Source organism: Prionailurus viverrinus, chromosome B4 (assembly GCF_022837055.1).
Source record: "Prionailurus viverrinus isolate Anna chromosome B4, UM_Priviv_1.0, whole genome shotgun sequence".
Taxonomy (NCBI): Eukaryota; Metazoa; Chordata; class Mammalia; order Carnivora; family Felidae; genus Prionailurus; species Prionailurus viverrinus.
This window is the reverse complement of record NC_062567.1, coordinates 138,666,283-138,689,671: the sequence shown is the minus strand read 5'-3', so window position 1 is coordinate 138,689,671 and position 23,389 is coordinate 138,666,283. Positions and strand designations below refer to the sequence as shown.

The 23,389-nt window shown below is 56.3% G+C and overlaps 1 protein-coding gene and 1 long non-coding RNA gene across 3 annotated transcripts in view; one reads left to right on the top strand and one right to left on the bottom strand.

The window, feature by feature from the left end:
• ZBED4 (zinc finger BED-type containing 4) overlaps positions 1-8,729 on the bottom strand; it is a 29,686-nt gene extending 20,957 nt beyond the window's left edge. For both annotated transcript variants that reach the window (XM_047866353.1, XM_047866351.1), the window contains exon 1: positions 8,572-8,729. The gene's annotated coding sequence lies outside the window, so the exon portion shown is untranslated. The remainder of the gene's footprint in view (positions 1-8,571) is intronic.
• A 310-nt stretch (positions 8,730-9,039) lies between these two features.
• Positions 9,040-14,608, top strand: LOC125170135 (uncharacterized). Its single transcript, XR_007153912.1, has 2 exons — positions 9,040-9,795; positions 10,255-14,608. It is a non-coding gene; the product is annotated as an uncharacterized LOC125170135 (long non-coding RNA).
• Positions 14,609-23,389: the final 8,781 nt, after the last annotated feature.

The window sequence follows — 23,389 nt, the reverse complement described above, 5'->3', positions numbered from 1 at the left end:
AGACTTTTGACGCTGGAGACGCTGGAGAGCAGCGAGCAAGGAGGATCTTTTAAATACATGGGGCCACGACAATTAGATCTCCGCGTGGAAAAAATGACACCTGACCCTAGTTCATGCCATCCCCCAAGTCGACGGTCACGCTAAAGGCAAAACAATAAAGAACGTAAGATGGAAAAACATTCTTACGACCTTGACTTAGAGCAAAACAGAACTAACCAAGGGAAGATGGACAAACCAGGCCACATTAAAATTAAGAAACTTAAAAATCAAGGAAATACAAATGAAATCCAGAACACCATACACCCTGTAAAGCGGCCACACACACACACGCTGAGCCGACAGTGCCAGGGGCCGGACTAGGACACGCAAGCCCAGCCACCCTGGAACACACTGCAGCCCCCCACGCTATCGTGTGACCAGTCACAGGGTCACGCCCACAAGATGCCTGGAGACCTGCAACAAAGGACAAATCCAAAAACGTTCGTGGCAGTAATCACAGAGGTGTAAGTGGCTCCCGACCGCAGATAACATGTTGTGATAGATCCGTGCGTGGGATAGCCCACCGCCACGACAACGAAGAAACTGTCATAATATCCAGCAACCACGACAGTGAGCAGAACACGCACCGCATGACCCCCGTATATGAACGACAGTGGCACAGGCCGGGAAAACAAGGGACTTTGGGACTGGGGAGGACGGGGGTGGCGTCCATCTCTCGAGCTGGTGACGATTCACAGAGATGAGCACTGGTCCGCGTGTCTTATGCTTCACGACACAAGACTTACACTCTGGAAATCACCCACACAGCCCCGGCAGCCGCCCCCCCAGTGCCCACCACGGCTGCCTTCCTGGCGCACGGAGGTCGGCCAGGACCGTGCCAGGTGCAAGTGGGCGCCCACACAGACACACGTCTACGAGGGGATACGCGACTTAACTTCAGTCATCATGACGGGCTTTCACTTTCTGTTTTATACAGTCCTCTGTTGCTTGACTAATTTTGTGCATATTATTTCATAATCGGAAGTAGCAACGATATTGCCAATTTAAGAAAGCCACTGTCATCTGATCTAGCAGCTTTACTGCTAAAGAAAACCAGCTTTTCCTACTGTTTTGGTACAAATTAAAAGGGAAAAAAAGAAGCGTGTTATCTTTGGTTTTCAAACCACAAAAGGATTATGCTACTGTGGCAGTTTTGATCAGTCTGCATAGATAAAAAGGACCAGTAGGCTTTTGCCACCTACCCCTGGAGAGGATTTCTCTGGATGGTTCTGACCCTACTCTCCGGCAAACAGAAACAGGATGACCAATGACAACGTGTCAAACCCAGAATCCTTCTAGAACAAACTTCATCACCCTGTCCGCGGTTGGCTGCCGCCGCTTGCAGCCCGGGGCCCCCGGGGCCCCCGGGATAGGAGGCCGTCCCAGGTCTCTGCAGCCCCTGGGGCTACCTGATGCTGACTGAACATTGAGCAGTGAAGGAAGCGATGGCCCCCTCGGAAGGTGCGACAGCAATCTCAACTTCCAGAGCAATGGAAGGGCGGGGGGAGACAGAAAGAATGCACCCCAAAACCAAAGCTCCTTCAACTTACGGTACGTTTCTTAGGTTCAAAGACAAAAATACCAAAAAGGAAAAGGTAGCTTCAGAGGTTCCTTTCCATAGGTTAGAAAAAGTAAGGCGTATGGACGTGCTCGGACTCAGAGAAGTTGCTGTTCTTTTATCAACGGGACGAAAGAAACCACCTTCCAACTCCACGGCGCTGAAGTCCAGAGCAGAGTCAGCGCCCGGGGGGCAGAGCTGCCCGGCTGTCACCCCGGGCCACTTGCTAACACAGCCGTCTGTTTACTGATCTCAGACACTCTGGGCGCCTAACAGCCATTTTAGTATTTTTCATTTCTCACAGCCACATCGAAGCATATTAAACGAACACCACTCCGAGATACCAGGTCTCACTGGGTCGGACCGGCAAAGACTGGGTGCCGGACACACCCTCCGTCTGCGAGGCTGTGACAAGCCTTCAGGGGACCACACGCTTGGAGGGGAATCTGGGAACCCCTGCTACAGTGACATCCTTGGACACAGCAATCCCACCGCCAGGACCAGACCCCAAAGACAGCCCTCATCCAATACAAAATAACATCTGCCAAGGCTGGTGACTGTAGCGTCCTACCGAGGCCGGACCACCACTCAAACACCTGTCGGGAAGGACGGACACATTCACAGGTGCTGAATAAAACGGCGAGGCACACACACACTGGAAGAGTACCTGCTACCTTTTATGAAAGACCAGCCGGGAGCTATACACAGACGTGTACATGCTTGGCTTTGCGGGATAAAGCAGACACAAAGATGACTGCCTGTAAACAGTAGAGGAAACAGGGACGGGGTGAAATTTCTGATATCTTCCATAGGATTTTGACTTTTGAGCCGTGTAATTATTTTGAACGTAAAAATAAAATCTAAAAATTCCTCATCTGAAACAAACAAACCGAATTTTTTGTATCAAACGAGCAACATGACAGACAAAAGAAAGCTTGTTTTAAAACGCACTGTTTTATTACTAATATGTACTAAGAACAAAAGGAAAACCCTCAAAAACAAAAGCACCTTATGGGCGCCTGGCTGGCTCAGCTGGAAGAACACGGGACTCTTTTTTTTTTTTTTTTTTTAAATGTTTATTTATTTTTGAGAGAGAGAGAGAGTGTGAGTAGGGGAGGGGCAGAGAGAGAGGGAGACAGAATCGGAAGCAGGCTCCAGGCTCTGAGCTGTCAGCACAGAGCCCGACGCGGGGCTCGAACTCACGGACTGTGAGATCATGACCTGAGCCGAAGTCGGACGCTCAACCGACTGAGCCACCCAGGCACCCCCGAACACGGGACTCTTGATCTCAGGGTTGTGAGTTCGAGCCCCACATTGGGTATAGAGATTACTTAAAACTAAAAATCTTAAACAAACGCGAAAGCACCTTAAACTCGGTTAAGTAGTGTCAGTAGTAACCCAGTATTGTAACATCACACCCTATTTTATGTATACTTGTCCATAAAACAAGTAATTATGCCAATGATATTAAGAATCAAGATTTTTGGGGCGCCTGGTTGGCGCAGTCGGTTAAGCGTCCGACTTCAGCCAGGTCACGATCTCGCGGTCCGTGAGTTCGAGCCCCATGTCAGGCTCTGGGCTAATGGCTCGGAGCCGGGAGCCTGTTTCCGATTCTGTGTCTCCCTCTCTCTCTGCCCCTCCCCCGTTCATGCTCTGTCTCTCTCTGTCCCAAAAATAAATAAAAACGTTGAAAAAAAAAAATTTTAAGAATCAAGATTTTTGTGGCGCCTGGGTAGCTCAGTCGGTTGAGTGTCCAACTCTTAATTTCGCCTCAGGTCACGATCCCAGGTTGTGGGACTGAGCCTCGCACTGGGCCCCAGGCTGCGCATGGAGTCTGCTTGGGATTCTCATTCTCTGTCTCTCTCTCTCTCTCTCCATCTGCCCCTCCCCACCCCACAAGCCTGTGCACGCATGCTCTAATTAAAAAAAAAAAAAAAAAATGTATGTATATAAATCAAAGAAATTAAGTAAAACTTTAAAATAATTTCAAATCTGTACTGAAAAACTCAGGATGATCTTACAATGTTTTAAAAAACGTTTCAAAGTTCTGTCCACGAGACAGGTGCTTAGAGCAGCAATCGTGCACAAACACAGTGAACACATCCAACACCCAGGTCTCGGCTTCTAAACACTTTTCTGCACTAACAGGGAGCAAAGCACTTTGGAGCAGTGGCTGATGGCAGGTCGGGAGAGGGAAGGAAAGGGCCAGAGAGGTGCTCTCACAAAGATGCCGAGTGAGGGGCAGGCGCCACATCGCGGGGGCTCACAGCTGCTCAGCTATCACCGCGTGAACGCCGAAACACAGAAGACGTTAATCGCCTCTAATGCAATGAGTAAATAAAACTCCATCAGTCTGCACTGATACTCAAAACAGAAAAAGGAAAAACAAAAGCGTTTGCCACGGTGAAGGTATGACCGTCTGCCCCCCTGACGAGCGGTGATAAAGGGAGAGGGCCCGGCGTCTGTCCCCTCTTCCCAGGATGCCCGGGTGAGAGGGACACGGATAAAATACACAACATGAGGAAGCCGGCCTCGGTGGCAGGACGGCCTCCGAGAACGGCGCGGCAGGCGGCATCCCCCTTGGGAGAACGTGCCGCCCGACTCCCACCCTCTTCCCGCCAGATCACAGCACACGGGGAGCCCAGTTAAATGACAGAGTGCAAAACAGATCCTGAACACGAGGCACTCACAAGACGACCGTCCTAGTCTCTTCAAAGAGTCAACGTCACGGAAAACAACTGGGGTGTGGGGGGTATTATTCCAGAAGAACAGACACTAAAGAGATGCGACAGCCAATGCAATGACACAGAGTAGACTCTGGTTTGGAGAAATCAGCTACTGGTTTCAGAGCGGCCGGCCCACGGGTGCGAAGAGACCACTGTTCCACGTTCTAGACGTGATCAGCGATGGTGCTGCTGGTCACACAGAAGAGTCTGCTTTTGCCTCTTCTTTGGAGAAAAGGGCATTTAGGGGCGAAGCGCTGGAAAACACGCAATTTCCTTTGCAGAAGCGCGGCCAGCGCCAGACGGGCCGAAGGTGGCGGTGATGGCGACACGCCGCCAAGCGCTGTCAGAAACTCCACACGTAACCTTGAAAACACTGAAGCATGTTTGCACCCAGCTCTCCGTGAGCCGTCCAGCGCCCAGGGAATCAATGAGCCACAGCGACAGCCCGCCCGGTTCACACCGGACACGACCGTCTTCCCACAAGGTCATAAACCGGGACCAGGTGTACGTGGGCGAGTCACTTTACACACCCCGAGCGGGAGTAACCGTAACCGACACGTTCTAGGTAGGGCTGGACACAGCACCACGCGCCTCAAAGCCGGAAGTGCCACCAGGGCCGCTGTGCTCACACAAAGGAAAAGGATAATCCAGTACCAGCTCCACGGATCTGGGGGACAGATCCGAGAGCACGGACAGCTGCTAAGGGTTAACATCAGAAACCCAGAACCAGAGCCCTTCCCGTGAGACGCGGTCAGACACGGCGATAAGGCTACCTTGGAAACAAAGCACATTCCAAAGCAAGCAAACAGACTGTGCTAAGGTCAGCCGGTCCCCGTGCTGTCCCTGAAACGTTCTGGGTCGCAGACCAGGGCTCCTTGGTCGGTTCCGCTCACTAGTCTCGTGGGTCCCCTTTACCCAACACCAGCACCCTCGCTCGCTGCCTCCCCCTTCCAGTGGGGTCCAGGGCGGTCCCGCGAGGGATAGGCTGAAGCTGCTACTGTGGCTGGAAGCTGCTAAGAGTCCTGAAAGCGTCCCTTTACCTACAGGATGTGGAACACGGCCTCTGTGACAGGGAGACCGGAGGCGTCCGGGAAGAGCTCCCTGCTCCCGACGCCGCTCCCCCGAGCGGAGAGCAAGCGAGCAGACCCCGAGGCGACGGTCAGTTTGCGGTGGCCGTGGATAAAACGCAGCCCCTCACGCTTCACCTCTGTGGGGGCGCTGAAGCAGGACAGAGCGCGTGCGGGGCCACCCAGACGGAGGAGCCATCGCATGGAGGGCACTGGGGTGGGCCAGCAGGGCGCAGCCCCCTCACCCTGCTCCCCAGCCCAGGAGCAGCGGTTTCCAGGGCACTCGGACCGCTGGGGAAGGGCCGGGTGCGGCTGCGGACAGGCCTTCACACGGCAGGTGCCCGCGAGGGGCGCAGCCTGCCGCACACCGGGCGGGACCCGCGGGACTTGGGCTCAAGCAGACGGGTCAGCCTCTCCACCACACTGCCCCTGCTTCCTTGGGGTCTCCGTCTGTAGCCCCCAGCCCAAGACCCCTGGGCTTGGACTCCGTCCAGGAAGGGGTCTTCCTGGAACGTACTTCTCAAGCAGAAACTGCCCTCACCTCTGCCTGCACCTGCCTGTATTTTCCTGGCCGGGCCTTCTTCTCTGGTGTAAGTCTAGGCCCAGCGTCACCGCTCAGGTCTCCTTTTCAAAACCACTACTGCCCCCCGCAGGTAGAACCCTGCTAGGCACAGCGTGAGAGGCCAGCATACCTCCCAGTCAAGCACCTGTCTCCCTCAGGAACCCCTGCCTCAGAAACACGGAGCGCGAGAAGGCAAGGCTTTATTTTTCTCCCAGCTGCGCTTCCAGAATTTGAACTGCCCACAGCTCGTTGTCAAATAACGGGCAAGGAAGCGATGTGAGCTATTTCAGAATGAAGAAAAATCCGGGCGATGGAAAGTGGGGTGAGGGAGAAGGGCAGGAAAGACAGGGCTGTACCAAGGGGGAGCCCCTGGAAGGGGAGAGGACCGGAACCCTGTGGAGTCCAGACCCCGAGGCCGCAGGACGGTCGGGGCCGGCGGCGCACTGTGACATTTCCGCGCAGCTAAATTCAGTAAAACACAGAAGGTAAGTGAGGGCCACGGACTCCGACTGCTTCTGTTCTCAAGCCCTGAGATTCAAATAGTGTCTTCAACACCAAACAGTAATTACAAGAAAGGCAGCCCAGCCTCGAAACGGTGTGTTGTGTGCAGAGAATGCTGGTGAGGAGGAGTCCAAGGGGCCGCTCGCCACCGGTCCGCGCCACGCCCGGCGACACGCACCTGCTTCCCTCCCCTCACCACGCGATCATCGCCGCGAGGGAGTCAGACCGCAGTCTGGAGACCACAGGAGCTGGCGCCAGGCGAGGAAAACCGCGACACGAGGTGCAGAGAGGCCTGCCCTGGCCACCCCCGCTCCCGGACCCCCCCTCCCCTGCCGCTCCGTCTCCAGACTCTGCGCCGTGGGGACAGGGTCTGGATGGCAGGTCCTCGCGCTGCCTCTGCTCCGTGAACCCTGCGCACCGCAGCGGAATGGGATTCAATCAACTGCTCCAATAACTTATTTTAAATCTCCCTCCGAGCTGTCAGGCCGTTCTTTCCGCAGCCTGTGTTTTGCACAAGCCTCCTTACTTGCACGAAGGGACATTAGAGAACAGTGTTTTCACACCCAAAATACCAGGAACAGCCAGAACGGTATCAGGAAGGGGTGGCTGTCAAGGAGACTACCTGTCAGGTAGACTGAGTCCAAGCTCCCTTCTGACACAGGAGGCTGACCGGGTCCCGTGGAACTTCCGAGGACGCCCAGAATTTCTCTTACCCCGTGCTAGGTCTTGCAGCGAGAAAACATTAAGCAGATATGCCCCGAGCAAGGGTCAGGGAGGTGAGCACAGGGATGGGCGCCAACAGCCCACAGGAAGCCCTCCGAGGAGATAGAGTTCAGCTCCTGTGAGCACTTTCCTCTCAAAAGGAAACTGTTGAGTGACCAAAATTAATTCCTAAGTGAAATCTGACTTAGTCAAAGCACTTTTTTAAAAACGCCGACTAACTCCTTCCAAGCCTCCCAATTCTATCACCACAACACAGACAAAACAAACATTAATATTTCTAATAAAAAGCCTCCAGGATGCCCTTGCCCTAACGAACTGGCCTCGTTAAAGCCTGAAAAGCATTTTTTTTTTTCAAACCATGCACTCGATTTAGTCAGAGTTAACTTCAAAACAAATAACTTCCCTTTTTTACAAAAAGAAGAATGCCAACAGAAGCTGGTCCTGATGCCTGGCGGAGACCTCTTCCAGACAGGCGCGCGGGGTCCCCGAATGTCACCCCAAACCCGCGGAGGGCGCCAGGGGGTCGCCAGGGCTGGGCTGGGGGAGCCCCCGCGCTGCAGGCGCTGCGCAGCGGGACAGAGACACAAATGCCCGGGTCCGGGTCCAGACCGACAACCACAATTGAAACCCGTGTGAAATTACGCTTTGCCATTTGATTCCTACCTTACTGATTAAATCTGAGCGGCGGTGCCCAGAGGCACGACGACCGAGGGCCCCGCAAGCATGCGCCTCCTAAGACACTAGGACGACGGGCCGTCTCTTCCTGGAAATACCCCTGAAGACGAGCTACACCGAGAAAAAAACCCAAATGCGATTTGCAGGGCAACTCGCTGTGGTGAAGGGGGCCAAGCGCTGGGAGAAGACGCGCCCAGGACCCCCGGCCCCCGGCCCCGCACCTCGGGGCTCCGCACCCCGTCCCGGCCGCACCAACTTTCTACCACTTGAGATATTTTGTCAACAAAATCCTGCCGTCCGGAAGACGCGTCTCGGGCGCAACCGGCGCGGCCCGCCACACGCCAGCTGTCAGCCGGGGGGCCGGGGGGCGCAGGGCGCGGGCCGGGGTCGCGGGGCCGGGGCCGGGGGTCCCGGGGGCGGGGGGCGGGGTCGGCGTCGACCCCAGCCCTCCGGGCACCGCGGCCGAGTCGGGGGCGCGGGCGGGGTCCAGGCCACCGCAGGCCGCGCCCCCAAAGCCGCCCCCGGCCCGGCGCAGACAATGTCGCGGCGCCCCCGGCCCCCCAGCCCCGCAGCCCGACCCCGACCCCACTTCGACCCTCGCCCCCTGCCCCCGTCCCCGTCCCGGACCCCGACCTCCGACGGCGCACCGGGACGGCCGGGCCCGGGACGGGAGCTCGCGGCCGAGGCACAGCCCGCTTCGGCCGCCCGCCGCGCACTCACCGCGGGCGCTGGGCTCGGGGCGGCGCGGCTCCCGCCCGGCTGCGGACGACGGCCGGCGCGGGCGGACGCTCCCATTCATTAGCCGCGGCTTTGTCTGCCCCCGCCGGCCCCTCCCGCCGCCGCCGCCGCCGCCCGCCCGCCGCCCGCGACGCCGCCGGACGCTGCGCCCCTCCCAGAGCCCCGCGCGGCGCGGGGCGGGGCCGGGGGCGGGGCCGGGCGGGCGGGCGGCACCAGGGAACCCAGGCGCGACTGTCGGGGCGAGCCCGAGCCGACCGCGCAGGCGCGGTCTCCGCCCCCGCGCCCGGCCGGAACGACCACGCAGGCGCGGCCCCGCCCCCAGGCCGGAGCGGGCCTGCCACGCAGGCGCAGTCCCCGCGCGCCGGCCCCGCCCCCGGGCTGCTGCGGACCGGCCTCTGAGGCGCCGATTCCGCACGCCGGCCTTGTGCCCGGGCCCGGCTGAGCCAACGGCGCAGGCGCAGTCCTGTCGCGGCGGCCCGGTCCCCGGGCCCGACTGGGCGACGGCGCAGGCGCAGTTTGGGCGTCCCGGCCCCGCCCCCGGGTCGGCTGGCGGGTGGGCGGCTGGAACGTCTGCGGGCGGTGGCGGGTCTGGCGGCCTGCGCCGCATTCCTGGGTCGCCTGTTGGCGGCGGCCCGCTCGCGGTGGCCCGGCGCCCAGCCCGTCCTGCAGCAGAGCCGCGGAGCCTCGGGGCGGGGACCCTCCCCCCCACCTGCGGCGGACGCGGGGCCGACCTTCCCGCGGGGCCCACGGTCGCGGGACGGCCGCGCCGGGAGCCCGGCTTACCCTGAAGCCGCGCCGAGTGTCCTCCTTCGTGCATGGTGCTGCGAGGGCTGCCGCGGCTTCGTGCGCCGTGCGTCTAAGCCCTTAATTCTAAGACGATAAGGTGCTTCCATGCGCGGCCTCGCTCACTGCAGCACGGGGATTAAAACTTAAGCCCTGCGGGGGGCCGGGGAAAGACCCTCTGTGCAGCGCCCGGCGCCCCGGCGACCTCGTCCTGAGCAGCCCCTCGGGGGAAGGCCCGGCGCCAGCAGGTGCTGAGCGCGCGGGAACGCGGGCGGGCTTCGGGGTGTGTACGCCTCTGGACGTGTAATGTGCAGTTGCCGAATACAGACTTGTGTGCGGGCCACACAGATGGTGCACACTGAATTTACCTTGTGTTGTGCGAACGTGAGACAAGCGTGCACTTTACAAAGTCTGAACGATTAGGTGAGTAGGCTGTGCCCGCTCCCGCCCAGCGCCCGGCACGCCTCCACGACCCTCTCCTCCCGGGCTGCGCCCTCTTGGGCCGTTCCTTCCTCTGCAGCCTCGGCGGGTGGGGGCTTGACTTCCGTGACTGAGCGAGGCCGACTGGCCCTAGGACCTTCACAGACCCGCTGTAACGCGCTTGTCTGCTACCAAATCCCAATGGCAGCGACTGTTTTCTTCTGTTCTCGCTGATGGGTCCCACCTTCTAGAATGCTGCCTGGCACAGAGTCCTGGTGGACCCTTGTCATACAGCTCAGGGGGCAGCATACGTATTATGGCCACCGTCCAAATCCAGCCAGCCGTCTGGTTTGTTTGTTTTGTTTTGTTTTTATGGCCTCGGAGCTAAGAATATTTTCTCACTTTTCAATGGCTGGGGGAAAATCAAAATAAGAATAATATTTCATGACGTGAAAATTACAGGAGATTCAAACGTCGCTGTCCTGATGGAGTTGTACTGGAAGGGGACCAAGCCCGCCCACTCACGTCCTGCCTACAGCAGCTTTCCCAAGGCACAGGCCAAGTTCAGGAGTGGAAAGAGACACGTGACTGCAACAGCTATGAATACCTGCTCTCTAGCCCTTTGCAGAAGTTGTGGACTCCTGCCCTGGATGAATGAACAGCCTCCTGCCTCATCCCTGCTGTGCTCACCTGTCTACCGACACCCTCAGGGGGCTCTCTGTTTCCCCCAAAGCCAGAGTTCTTACAGTCGAGGTGACCAGGCCCGCACTGCCCTCCCTCGCTGACCCGACTCCAGCCACCCTGTCCTCTGTGCCCCACCTCAGGGCCTTGGCTCTGGCTGTTCCCTCCAACCGGAAAGCTTTTCCTCAATTGTGGCTGCCTCACCCCTCACCTCTTCAGGTCTTTGCCCACACGTCACTGTGCCGGGGAAGCTCTCTCTGACCACTCTGTGAGGCACGTCCCTCCCCTCACCCCCTCCCCCAGCTTCGTGGCCGGCCTCCCTGACTGCAATCGATGCTCCGAGAGCGGAGGGCCTTGTTTGTCGTGTGCACTGACGTGTGCCACCCAGCACGAGAAGACCAAGCACGTCCTAAGTCGTGGCAGAAGATGTTGACTGAGTCCCCACGACTGCCAGGAGCCGAGCTAGGTGGGGACGGGAAAGGTTCCGCTAGCAGAACGGCAGCGACCCTTCCTCCCTCCGACAGGTCAGCCAGGCGTGGCCCGCGCTGACCCTTCGTAGGAATGATTGAGTCCACATGGCGGTCGTGTAACTTAATGCCTGAACGGGACGCTCTGGGCACGAAGTGGAGTGCTACTTCTAGTGGCGAAGCCAGCACCAGCACAAACTGGAACTGTCCCAGCGAGTCGGGATGCACGGTGACTGCGTTGAACGGCCGTGTCCGTCCACTTAGTAAATCTTTGATGAGCGCCTTCCACCCTGTGCAAGGCCGGGGCAGGGTCGAGAGGTGAGGGGTGGCGGCAGGTGGACGCCAAGCCTGGCCTGGGAGGGGGAGCTGCGGCCGCCGGGGTGCAGTTGGACAGTGACAGCAGCCGAACCCCAAAGCTCTGTACTCCGGAATCGACGTGCTCTCAGTACTCCCCGTCTGGATACCGCGATACCCGCATCCGGGTGTCTCCATTGCTGCTCTCCCCGGGACCTCTCGGGCCTCCTGGGGTGGGGGCTGGAACGGAGGCTGCAGGGCCCCTGGGACCAGCGAGAGGAAGCGCCCCTGCGGCCACCACCTGTGAAGTGTTTTCATCTTCCCTTCGCTGTTAGAGGCAAGAGAACTCCAGACTACTGATGTAGATGTGTGAGGGTGTCCCCACAGTTTGCCTCCGGGGACTCTTGGCCAGGAGTGACCTTCCTTTTTGGGGGTAGGTGAGCTTCCGGAAAGCCTGCCATGCAGCCCTGAAACCTCGGAGCTGTGCCAGATGGTTCTTGCCTTGGTGACGTTGATGTCATGGTGCCGCCAGCCTGGGGAGTGACGCGGCCAGAAACAGGAAGGCGCAGAGGCCCCTGGCACAGAGTAGGTGTGCCGTGAACACTGGCTGCCTATAGCTGACATCAGGACAGGCGACCCAGTGTGCCCGGGGCCACCGCCCAGCCCCCAGCCCCCAGCCACAGCCCTGCCGCTGAGACCTCAGGGCTTCCCTTTCCCCACCTCTCAGGTGATGTAGTGAGGGGCATGAGGACGCTGTGAAGCAGGAGGGTAGGAGTTGTGCCCGCTGGAACCCCCACACCTCCAGACCTGCCCCTCTGCTCCGAGGGTGGACGGGTCCTGTTCAGGTAGGGGCCCAAAGGGGGAGGCACCTGGCTGGCCGGGAAAGTGAGGACGAGGAAGCAGCTGGGAATAAGCCCTGGGAGACTCCATTGGGGTTTGGCCCCTTCCTGGGGTGTAGAAGAGGGGAGTGGAGGAGAACTGGGGATGACCGTGTCAGGTCGCTCATGGTGCGGGGAGGTGCTGAGGTGATGGTCCCGGGGGTGAACCGTGGCATGTTCACGTGCAGACCCTGCAGGGGCCTAAGGAGAGAAATGCCAGAATTGGCAAGGGACCCAGGCAGACAGGAGCTGCAGATGGGGCACCAGCAGCAGTGATGACCTCAGGGGAAATGGAGTGAAAGCCGGAAGCTCACAGCAGCGCCTACCTGGAGGGGCCTTGTGGCTGGGATGGGGTCCTAGGGAGCACACAGGGCATCGAGCACCAGGGCCCTGGGCCAGGAACCAGCTCCTGTGGTTCCTTACAGGAACCAGTAAGCCGAGCAGGAAGAGGCCAGATCAGGAAGGGGCTTGAGGGTCTTCCAAGGTTGGAGTGGGCAAGGGTCCAGGGAGGAGGACAGGCGGTAAAGCCAGACTGGATGGTGACATAACCCCAGGGGAGCAGCTGTGGCTGCTGCTGGAGGGAGCCGAGGGAACCCAAGAGGCGTCCTAGAGAAGAATTCAGAAGGGATGCGCCGGTGGGAGCAGACCCCGAGTGGTGCAGGGACTCGGGTGGACGCCCGCGCTGGCCCCGGCCTTCGCTCAGGAGGACACCAGCCTGCGGCAGCTGGCTCCGTTTTATCTTCCAAGGTGGAAGTGGCTTTGCAGTTTATGGCCATTTCTAGGGTTGCCGGATGTAGCAAGTAAAAGTACACATGTTGTATGGGGCATCTTCACACTAAAAAATTACTTATTTGAAATTTGAAGTTTATCTGGGTATACTGTATTTCCTCTAGCAACTGCAACCATAACAGGTATAAATAATCCAGCTAACACGAAAATAAAAAGTGAGAACTCTCTACAATCCCACCCCAAAAGGGTAATCTCGAAAGCAATTCGATGTGTATCTTGCCCAGGTGTTTTTTTTTTTTTTTTTTTTAATGTTTATTTTTGAGAGAGAGAGACAGGGCATGAGCAGGGGAGGGGCAGAAAGAGAGAGGGAGACAGAATCCGAAGCAGGCTCCAGGCTCCAAGCTGTCAGCACAGAGGCCGACGCGGGGCCCGAGCCCACGAACCGTGAGATCATGACCTGAGCCGAAGGCAGGCACTTAACCAACTGAGCCCCCCAGGTGTCCCTTGCCCAGGGTTTTCATACAAGCTTGCAGATCAAAAGAACAAAAAGGATTTTGCTGTATGTATTCTTCTCTAATCTGATTTCACTTAACGAAACACCTATTTCCATGTGAAATCAGCCCAGCTGTGTCCAGCTCCCTGTCTGGAACCGTTCTCGGAGAAGCCGGCCTGCTCTGACACCGCGGTGGGTCCCTCCGGTTATTTCATCAGAAAACATGCTTAGCAGTGGAATTTTTTTAATTGAAGATTTTATGGAGATAGTTACAGACTCCTACGCAATTCCAAGAAATAATGCTAAAGGGCCCCTGGTACAGGTGAGCTAGACTTACCCAATGGTAACTAACGTTCTTTAAAAGGGTAGCGGGAGAATCACAGCCAGAATAGTGACGCTGATATGGTTCACTGACTTTGTTCCACTTCCCCCAGTTTTACTTGTCCTAATGTATGCATCAAATTCTGGACGTTTATTTTTATTTTTTTTTAATATTTATTTCTGAGAGACAGAGTGAGACAGAGCATGAGCAGGGAAGGGACAGAGAGCGAGGGAGACAGAATCTGAAGCCAGCTCCAGGCTCTGAGCTGTCAGCACAGAGCCCAACACGGGGCTCGAACTCATGAACCGTGAGATCATGACCTGAGCCGAAGTTGGACGCTCAACCGACTGAGCCACCCAGGCACCTCTTACTTCCCCGTTTTAGAAGTTGTATTTAGTTGGATGTACAGAGAGAGATGAGTCCACATCATCTACTCTTGAACCAGAAGTCCCTGGTGTTATTTTTTCGTTTTACTTATGTAAGTATTTCTTCAATGTATTTTTACAACAGCTTTCTTAAGATATAATTCACATACCATACAATTCACTCATTTAAAATGTACAATTTAATGGTTTGTAGTGTATGTGTGGGGTTGTGAAACCCTCACCACTCAATCTTAGAACACCATCATCCCCAAAGAAACCCCATACCCATTAAAAGTCAGTCCCCATTTCTTCCTCCCCTGAGGCCTGACAACCACAGATATGCTTTCTGTGTCTATAGATTGGCCTATCATTGACATTTCACATAAATGGAATCATTCAATATGTGGCCTGTGGGCATCTTTCCTTTGCGTAATGTTTTCAAGATTCATCCGTGTAATTTCAGTACTCTGTTCCTTTGTTTGTGGACACATAACATTTTATCTGTCTATGCATCTGTTGATGGCCATTTGGTTTATTTTCACTTACTGACTATTGTGAATAACATTGCTGTGAATCTCCCTGTACAAGTTTCTGTGTGGACATGTGTTCTCATTTCTCTGGCGTGTATGGCCAGGAGTGGAATTTCTGGGTCATATGGTAACTCTCAGTTTAGCATTTTGAGAAACTGTGTCCAACTGTCTTCCAAAGCAGATGTACCTTTTTGCATTTCCTCCAGCAACATGTGATGGTTAGTTTCCCCATGTTCTCACCAACACTTGCTATTAGCTGACTTTCTTTTTTAAAATTTATTACTTGGGAGAGAGAGAGAGAGAGCATGTGTGAGCGGGGGAGAGGAGCAGAGGGAGAGAAGAGAGAATCCCAAGCAGGCTCCACGCTCAGTGTGGAGCCCAACATGGGGCTCTATCCCACGGCCATGAAATCATGACCTGAGCTGAAACCAAGAGTTGGATGCTTAACCAACGGAGCAATCCAGGCGCCCCATTATCTGACTTTTTGATTCCAGCCATCCTAGTGGGTATGAAGTGGTTTCTCTTTGTGGTTTTGATTTGCATGTCCCAAAAGACCGATGATGCTGAACATTTTTTCATTTGCTTATCGGTCATTTGTGTATCTTCTTTGAAGAAGTGTCTATTCAAGTTCTTTACCCATTTTTAATCTGGCTGGTTTTTTTTTTTTTGTTTTGTTTTGTTTTGGTTTTTTTGTTTGTTTTTGGTTGTTGAGGACTTTGGCTTTTATTTTGAGAGAGATGTGGAGCCGCTGGAAAGTTCTAAGCACAGAAGTGGCAGTATCACTTGTGCTGCTGTGTAGAGAAAAAGTACACAGTTTCACAGGTAAAACAGACACTAGTTAAGATACTGAGATAATCCAGGTGTGAGATAATAGTGACTGGCCCTGGCATAGTAACAGGAAGTCATGACACAGGGCCGGTTCCAGACACATTTTGAAGGGAGGGCCAACAAGATTTGCTAATGGATCAGATGTGCCCAGTAAGGCAATGCCTCTCACGCAGGAAACATGGGGTTACCCTTTACTGAGAAGGTGGATTAGTATCCTGTGGCTGCCATAACAAAGTGCCACAAACTGGGTGACTTAAAATAACAGAAATGTATTGTCTCATAGATTAGAAGCCAGCACTCCCTCTGAAACCTGCAGGGCGGGATCCTCCCCGGCCTCTTCCGGCTTCCAGTGACTGTGAGTCTTGGCGTTCCTTGGGCTTACAGCTCCATCTATCCAGTTTCTGCCTCTGTCTATGTGGCCTTCTCATGGCCTGTGTCCAAACTTCCCTCTTCCCATTTTGACACCAGTCATTGGATAAGGACCCACCCCAGTGACCTCACCCTCCCTTGATCATCTGTAAAGAGCCCATTGCCACAAGGCCCAATTCACAGCTACTGGGGTTAGGATGTCACCGTATCTTTTGGGTGACCCAATTCAACCCATGAGAGATGGGGAGGCAACAGAGGAGAAGTTTGGGGATGAAGGCCAGGAGCTGAGTATCAGGCGTCTTGAGTTTGAGATGCCTATTAGACATTGTAGGGGGATACTGAGGGGAAGCTAGATATAGGAGCCATCAAAGCATTAGTTTCAAAAAGGTAAAAATATGACTCCACAGCTCTAAAGTGAGAATGCGTCAAAGATTTATTTAAATCATTAATGAGGAACCCAGCGCGATGATAAGGCTAGTTTCAAATACTGAAGACGGAAGGAAGTATAGAGGCTGAAGACAAGCTTGCTTGAGTAAACCAGCTAATTTAGATTAAAAACTGGTTAATACTCCGTAGGGCCGTAAAACTGCAACCTCTTCTAGTTGTAATCATTTTCACCAGACAGAAATAATTTCTATCACTTACTACTGAGCAAAATTTATTTGCATTGTTCTCAGACAAGGATCATTTTACCGAGCTGTGTGTTTTCTACAAGGTAAAGTCTACCCTCAATGAGTTGTAAAAAAAAAAAAAAATCATCATCAATAGTAAATAGCAAGTTAAACAGGTGCACATTCTAGAGAATAAAAACAAATTTCCCTTGGCAGTTCTGCCAGACGACATTCAGCCTCCCACCAAGGGACCCACCACCGTCCTTCTTACCCCTTCTTAAGTTTTGGAAAAGTTTTATTAGTCCCTACTTGTGATGATAAATTCTCTACCAGGTCAAGAGATAAATTCTCTACCAGGTCAATTCTTGTGTGGTCAAGAATGATAAATTCTTGACCACACAAAGCTGGTCTTCCTGTGTTTGGCCTTGATTCACCTACACAGGTGCTGTAAGATGTGGTAATTAACATGTATGAGCCTCCTTTTTGGGCTGGCACATCTAAGTCATATGGTGCTACCCAAAGATCAAGGCCAGAAAATCAACTTGTTTGGAGATGTCATCATTAGGAATGTGAGGTTGAGCCTCTATTATGCCTGAGATTTTTCTCTCATTTGCCCTTCTATTCCTAGGTTAGGAAATGGAACCAAACTAATCTCCCTCTGATTTGCCTGCAATACCTGTGCAAATAGGGAAGTTCGTACCTTCTCAAAGACCACGGTGTCTGTCATAGCTCCCATTTGCCTTACCACTTGTACGACTAAGACATGGTACACCATAGGACAGGCACCTGAGCAGTGCGGGGCAGAGGATTCTGTGGGCATTGACCCAACACAGATGCTACAACCTTGTGCCTAAGGTGGGTGGGTCATACTGAATGTATTCTCCAATGAGACACCCGCATAAAGCCTTGGTGTCAGTTTGTTTAACTATATCTTGGTAAAAAGGACTGATTTCTATTGAAACGATGCAAATAACTAAATGTTATTAAAAGAGTCAGTAGGAACTATTTTTCCTGAGTTCTGAAGCGAGACGTTCTGAGTATGTTGTGTTTGTTTACGGAAGCACAATCTACTAGAGAGATAGATCAAGCACAAAGAAAAAGGGTATTATCTGACTTCTGCCAGAAAACAGAACATGACAAAATAACACCAATGCCCTCTCCTTGCTTTTGTGGGGCTCAGGCTTTCAGCTGTAGATCTTTCGGAGGTGCATCTAACAGAGGCGGGGTGGGGGGTGGTGGTTGGTGTGTCTTGGGCCAACTTTCCGGCTGGTACAGCCTCAACACACAGTGGAGACAGCTATGAAGTGAATGCATAGGTTTTTCATTGTTGAAAGAGTTCGATAGAAAGAGGGGATGGAATGAAATCTGTTGGATTGGAAGTGGAGCTACCAGTGTGAACGCTAAGGTTTGTTAATAGGTATCAAAAAAGATACGGGGTTTGTGGGTACATACTTACCCACATATTTCCTAGCTCACTCTGTTAACTGTAAATGGAATCACACTCTATATTATAGTCCTGAGTTACTCCCACTCGGCATCGTGTCTGAGATTCAGCCACTTGGCTCCAAGTGGTACAGTTCATTCATTGAAGCCATCGTATGCCATTCCATTATATGGACATACATCACTTTGCCTTATTGTCCAGGGAGGGACATTTAAGGTATTTTCCCTCCCGGTATTTTTGCTACTAAAAACAATACTGTTTTGAACTTTGATGCACATCTCCCTATGAACAAGTGCAGGTTTCTTTGGCACACTTTCAGGCACGGAAGTACCTAGGAATATATCAGCTTAACCCTCGAGCTGGGAATTGGTGTGCACATGTGCACATGTATTCCTTCCTCTTAAAATAGGACTTTGACACTTCTATCCACAGGAAGCAGAGGTGTCTCATCTCTTGAATCCGGACAGGCTTGGCCAGAAGTGATGCTATGTGACTTCTGGGGCTATGGTATGAAGAGTGATAACAGGTCCTTACTAGTTCTCTTAGAATTCTTGCTCTTGGAACTTGGCCACCATCCGGCTCAGCCCATAGCCTGAACCAGCCTACTGGCCATGCATGCACCATCTTGGACATGGGCCCTCCAGTCCCCAGTAGGGATACCCTAGTACCCTAGGAGATCTGTGTGTAAAGGGAACAACTATTGTTTTGAGCTATGAAGTTTTGCAGGTGCTTTATTATGCAGCAATAGATAACTGATACACATGTCCAACTTTACTGGGTAATGCCTTATTTTTCACTAAGGTAATGGTACCACCTGACATTCCAGCCAGCAGGGTATGCATATTTCAGTTGATCTACCTTCCTGCCATCCCTGGGTTTAGTTTAACATTTGTGCTCATTTGGTGGTTTTAGTTTGCATTTTTGAAATTACTGGTGAGGTTATTGGCCCTTCCACATTCTTCTCTGCAAGGACCCTGATTATGGGTTTTCCCCGTCATTCGATTGGCTTGTCTTTTTCTTTAAAAAAAAAAATTAATTTTTTAAAATTTTATTTCAAGTAGGCTCCTCACCCAACGGGGGGCTTGAACTCACAACCCTGAGATCAAGAGTCATACACTCCACTGACTGGGCCAGCCAGGAACCCCTGGCTTGTTTTTCTCTAATGGATTTGAAAGTATTCTTCATATACTCTGGACACTGAATAATTTGCAAGGTATATATGTTGCAAATATCTTCTAGTTTTTGTTTTTGTCCATTCTCTTACGGTCTTTTGAGGAACAAGAGTTGTATGATACATACTTTCTATCCTTTTATTTTCAATCTGTGTGACTTTCTCAGATATATTTTTCTGTAAATAGTATTTAACGATATATGCCATTTCGAGAGTCTCTATCTGTTAATACATGAATTTAATGTAGTCATGTTTGTGATTACATGAATGCTTGAATTTCTTCTTGTCATCTCATATTATCTTCCTTTCTGATCATGCATTTATCTTCTCTTTTCTGATTTTTGTTGATACTGTCAGTCTTCATTTCAATTCCCCACCAACTCTGAAGTCTTCTAACAATACAAGAACTTTAGCGTGCTTTTTCCTTCCTGCTCTGACCTCCCCTTGCCATATGTCATGTTGGGCTCATCTGGGATTTTCTCTCCAGCTGTTATATGATTTTCTTTCAACCATTCCAACTGGTTTCTTTGCTGGCATCCATGTCTTACTCTTGGATACGCTTTTTGTTTTGCTAGAATCGATCTTCCAGCATTTTTTTTTTTTAATAGGCTTTGTGTATGGTGAACTTGGATGTTTAGACTGTGAAGACACCTTTATTTTGCGGTTTCACAAATGAGTTTCACTACTAGGAGTTCTAGGTTCAATTCTCTTACAATTTTGACAATTGTGCTCCCTTGCCAGTTGACAACCAGATTCAGTCTGATTAAAGAAGATCCTTCTTCTCTGCAGGTTTCTGAGCTACTCTCTTTACCCTTTGAATTCCAGAATGTCACTCTGACATGCCTCTGTGGGTGTTTTTTCTCCACGTGTCCTGGGCATTACTTGTCATTTGAGAAGTTTCCTGTGACCATTCTCCGTGTCCTGTTCTGTGAGGTTCTCGTCGTCTTCTTCGTGAGCCTCTTACTTTTGCTCTGTGTTGTAAGATACTCCAGCCTGTCCATTTGCATCTGGGTCACGCCAGGTTGAGGACAGGGGATGCAGGCCCAGCTTGCTTGTCCTTCACTACTGGATGCCCTGGTGAGTTTGGATTGCGGTAAGCAGACATCTGTAGAGCAGAGGAGGTGTTCGTGGTGCCTGGGTGCACATGTGGTTGCGGCCCCCCTGGCAGGCCAGCCCCTTCTCCACCCAAGGGTGTGTCGGGAGGGGGCACTGGCTTCAAGGGGGGAACCTTGGCTGCAACCCTAAGCGACTCTCCAAGCCGTGGCCTCTCAACCTACAGGCTGGGTGCAGTGAAGCTCAAGCAGCAGTCAGCAAGAGGACACGTGGGTGGTCAGGGCCAGCCCGCCCACTCTTGGTAAGGCCTCTGATGGACCCTGCCCTGTCTGCCCATATGAGGAGAAGACTGTATCAGCTCACAAGGACCCAGCCTCTGCCCTGGGGGGGGGTTGTCCCTCTCTTCCTGGAGGGCCTCCCCTGCAGCCACAAGCTGGGGGGCCCCTGCCAGGTCCTTTCCCCCAGCTCCCCAGCCCTCCTTCATGGTCACTGTGCTGACTGCCTAGGCTTCTCCCTGGACACCTCAAGCTCACCTCTGCCCAGACAGTGCCCCTCAGTCACCTCCACCTCAAAAATCCTCTCCCTCCCAGCCCAGGGTCCCCGCACCCCTCTGTCCGCTCACCCCTCAGGCCCCAGCCCAGGGTCCCCGCGCCACTCAGGCCCCAGTTCAGGGTCCCCTCAGGCCCCAGCCGAGGGTCACAGTGCCCCTCCGTCTGGTCACCCCTCAGGCCCCAGCTCAGGGTCCTCTCAGGCCCCAGCTCAGGGTCCCCGCGCCTATCCGTCCGCTCACCCCTCAGACCCCAGCCCAGAGTCCCCTCAGGCCCCCAGCCCAGGGTCCCCGCGCCCCTCAGGCCCCAGTTCAGGGTCCCCTCAAGCCCCAGCCCAGGGTCCCCGAGCCCCTCAGGCCCCAGTTCAGGGTCCCCTCAGGCCCCAGCCCAGGGTCCCCGAGCCCCTCAGGCCCCAGCCCAGGGTCCCCTCAGGCCCCCAGCCCAGGGTCCCCGCGCCCCTCAGGCCCCAGTTCAGGGTCCCCTCAGGCCCCCAGCCCAGGGTCCCCGCGCCCCTCAGGCCCCAGTTCAGGGTCCCCTCAGGCCCCAGCCCAGGGTCCCCGCGCCCCTCAGGCCCCAGCCCAGAGTCCCCTCAGGCCCCCAGCCCAGGGTCCCCGTTCCCCTCCGTCCGCTCACCCCTCAGACCCCCAGCCCAGGGTCCCCTCAGGCCCCAGCCCAGGGTCCCCGCGCCCCTCAGGCCCCAGCCCAGAGTCCCCTCAGGCCCCAGCCCAGGGTCCCCGCGCCCCTCAGGCCCCCAGCCCAGGGTCCCCGTTCCCCTCCGTCCGCTCACCCCTCAGACCCCCAGCCCAGGGTCCCCTCAGGCCCCAGCCCAGGGTCCCCTCAGGCCCCAGCCCAGGGTCCCCGAGCCCCTCAGGCCCCAGCCCAGGGTCCCCGCGCCCCTCAGGCCCCAGTTCAGGGTCCCCTCAGGCCCCAGCCCAGGGTCCCCGAGCCCCTCAGGCCCCAGCCCAGGGTCCCCGCGCCCCTCAGGCCCCAGTTCAGGGTCCCCTCAGGCCCCAGCCCAGGGTCCCCGAGCCCCTCAGGCCCCAGCCCAGGGTCCCCTCAGGCCCCCAGCCCAGGGTCCCCTCAGGCCCCCAGCCCAGGGTCCCCGCGCCCCTCAGGCCCCAGTTCAGGGTCCCCTCAGGCCCCCAGCCCAGGGTCCCCGCGCCCCTCAGGCCCCAGTTCAGGGTCCCCTCAGGCCCCAGCCCAGGGTCCCCGCGCCCCTCAGGCCCCAGCCCAGAGTCCCCTCAGGCCCCCAGCCCAGGGTCCCCGTTCCCCTCCGTCCGCTCACCCCTCAGACCCCCAGCCCAGGGTCCCCTCAGGCCCCAGCCCAGGGTCCCCGCGCCCCTCAGGCCCCAGCCCAGAGTCCCCTCAGGCCCCAGCCCAGGGTCCCCGCGCCCCTCAGGCCCCCAGCCCAGGGTCCCCGTTCCCCTCCGTCCGCTCACCCCTCAGACCCCCAGCCCAGGGTCCCCTCAGGCCCCAGCCCAGGGTCCCCGAGCCCCTCAGGCCCCAGCCCAGGGTCCCCGCGCCCCTCAGGCCCCCAGCCCAGGGTCCCCGTTCCCCTCCGTCCGCTCACCCCTCAGACCCCCAGCCCAGGGTCCCCTCAGGCCCCAGCCCAGGGTCCCCTCAGGCCCCAGCCCAGGGTCCCCGCGCCCCTCAGGCCCCCAGCCCAGGGTCCCCGTTCCCCTCCGTCCGCTCACCCCTCAGACCCCCAGCCCAGGGTCCCCTCAGGCCCCAGCCCAGGGTCCCCGCGCCCCTCAGGCCCCAGCCCAGTGTCCCCTCAGGCCCCAGCCCAGGGTCCCCGCGCCCCTCAGGCCCCCAGCCCAGGGTCCCCGTTCCCCTCCGTCCGCTCACCCCTCAGACCCCCAGCCCAGGGTCCCCTCAGGCCCCAGCCCAGGGTCCCCGCGCCCCTCAGGCCCCAGCCCAGGGTCCCCTCAGGCCCCAGCCCAGGGTCCCCGCGCCCCTCAGGCCCCAGCCCAGAGTCCCCTCAGGCCCCAGCCCAGGGTCCCCGCGCCCCTCAGGCCCCCAGCCCAGGGTCCCCGTTCCCCTCCGTCCGCTCACCCCTCAGACCCCCAGCCCAGGGTCCCCTCAGGCCCCAGCCCAGGGTCCCCGCGCCCCTCAGGCCCCAGTTCAGGGTCCCCGCGCCCCTCAGGCCCCAGCCCAGAGTCCCCTCAGGCCCCAGCCCAGGGTCCCCGCGCCCCTCAGGCCCCCAGCCCAGGGTCCCCGTTCCCCTCCGTCCGCTCACCCCTCAGACCCCCAGCCCAGGGTCCCCTCAGGCCCCAGCCCAGGGTCCCCGCGCCCCTCAGGCCCCCAGCCCAGGGTCCCCGTTCCCCTCCGTCCGCTCACCCCTCAGACCCCCAGCCCAGGGTCCCCTCAGGCCCCAGCCCAGGGTCCCCGAGCCCCTCAGGCCCCAGCCCAGGGTCCCCGCGCCCCTCAGGCCCCAGCCCAGAGTCCCCTCAGGCCCCAGCCCAGGGTCCCCGAGCCCCTCAGGCCCCAGCCCAGGGTCCCCGCGCCCCTCAGGCCCCAGCCCAGAGTCCCTTCAGGCCCCAGCCCAGGGTCCCCGAGCCCCTCAGGCCCCAGCCCAGGGTCCCCGCGCCCCTCAGGCCCCAGCCCAGAGTCCCCTCAGGCCCCAGCCCAGGGTCCCCGCGCCCCTCAGGCCCCAGCCCAGAGTCCCCTCAGGCCCCAGCCCAGGGTCCCCGCGCCCCTCAGGCCCCAGCCCAGGGTCCCCGCGCCCCTCAGGCCCCAGCCCAGAGTCCCCTCAGGCCCCCAGCCCAGGGTCCCCGCGCCCCTCAGGCCCCAGCCCAGAGTCCCCTCAGGCCC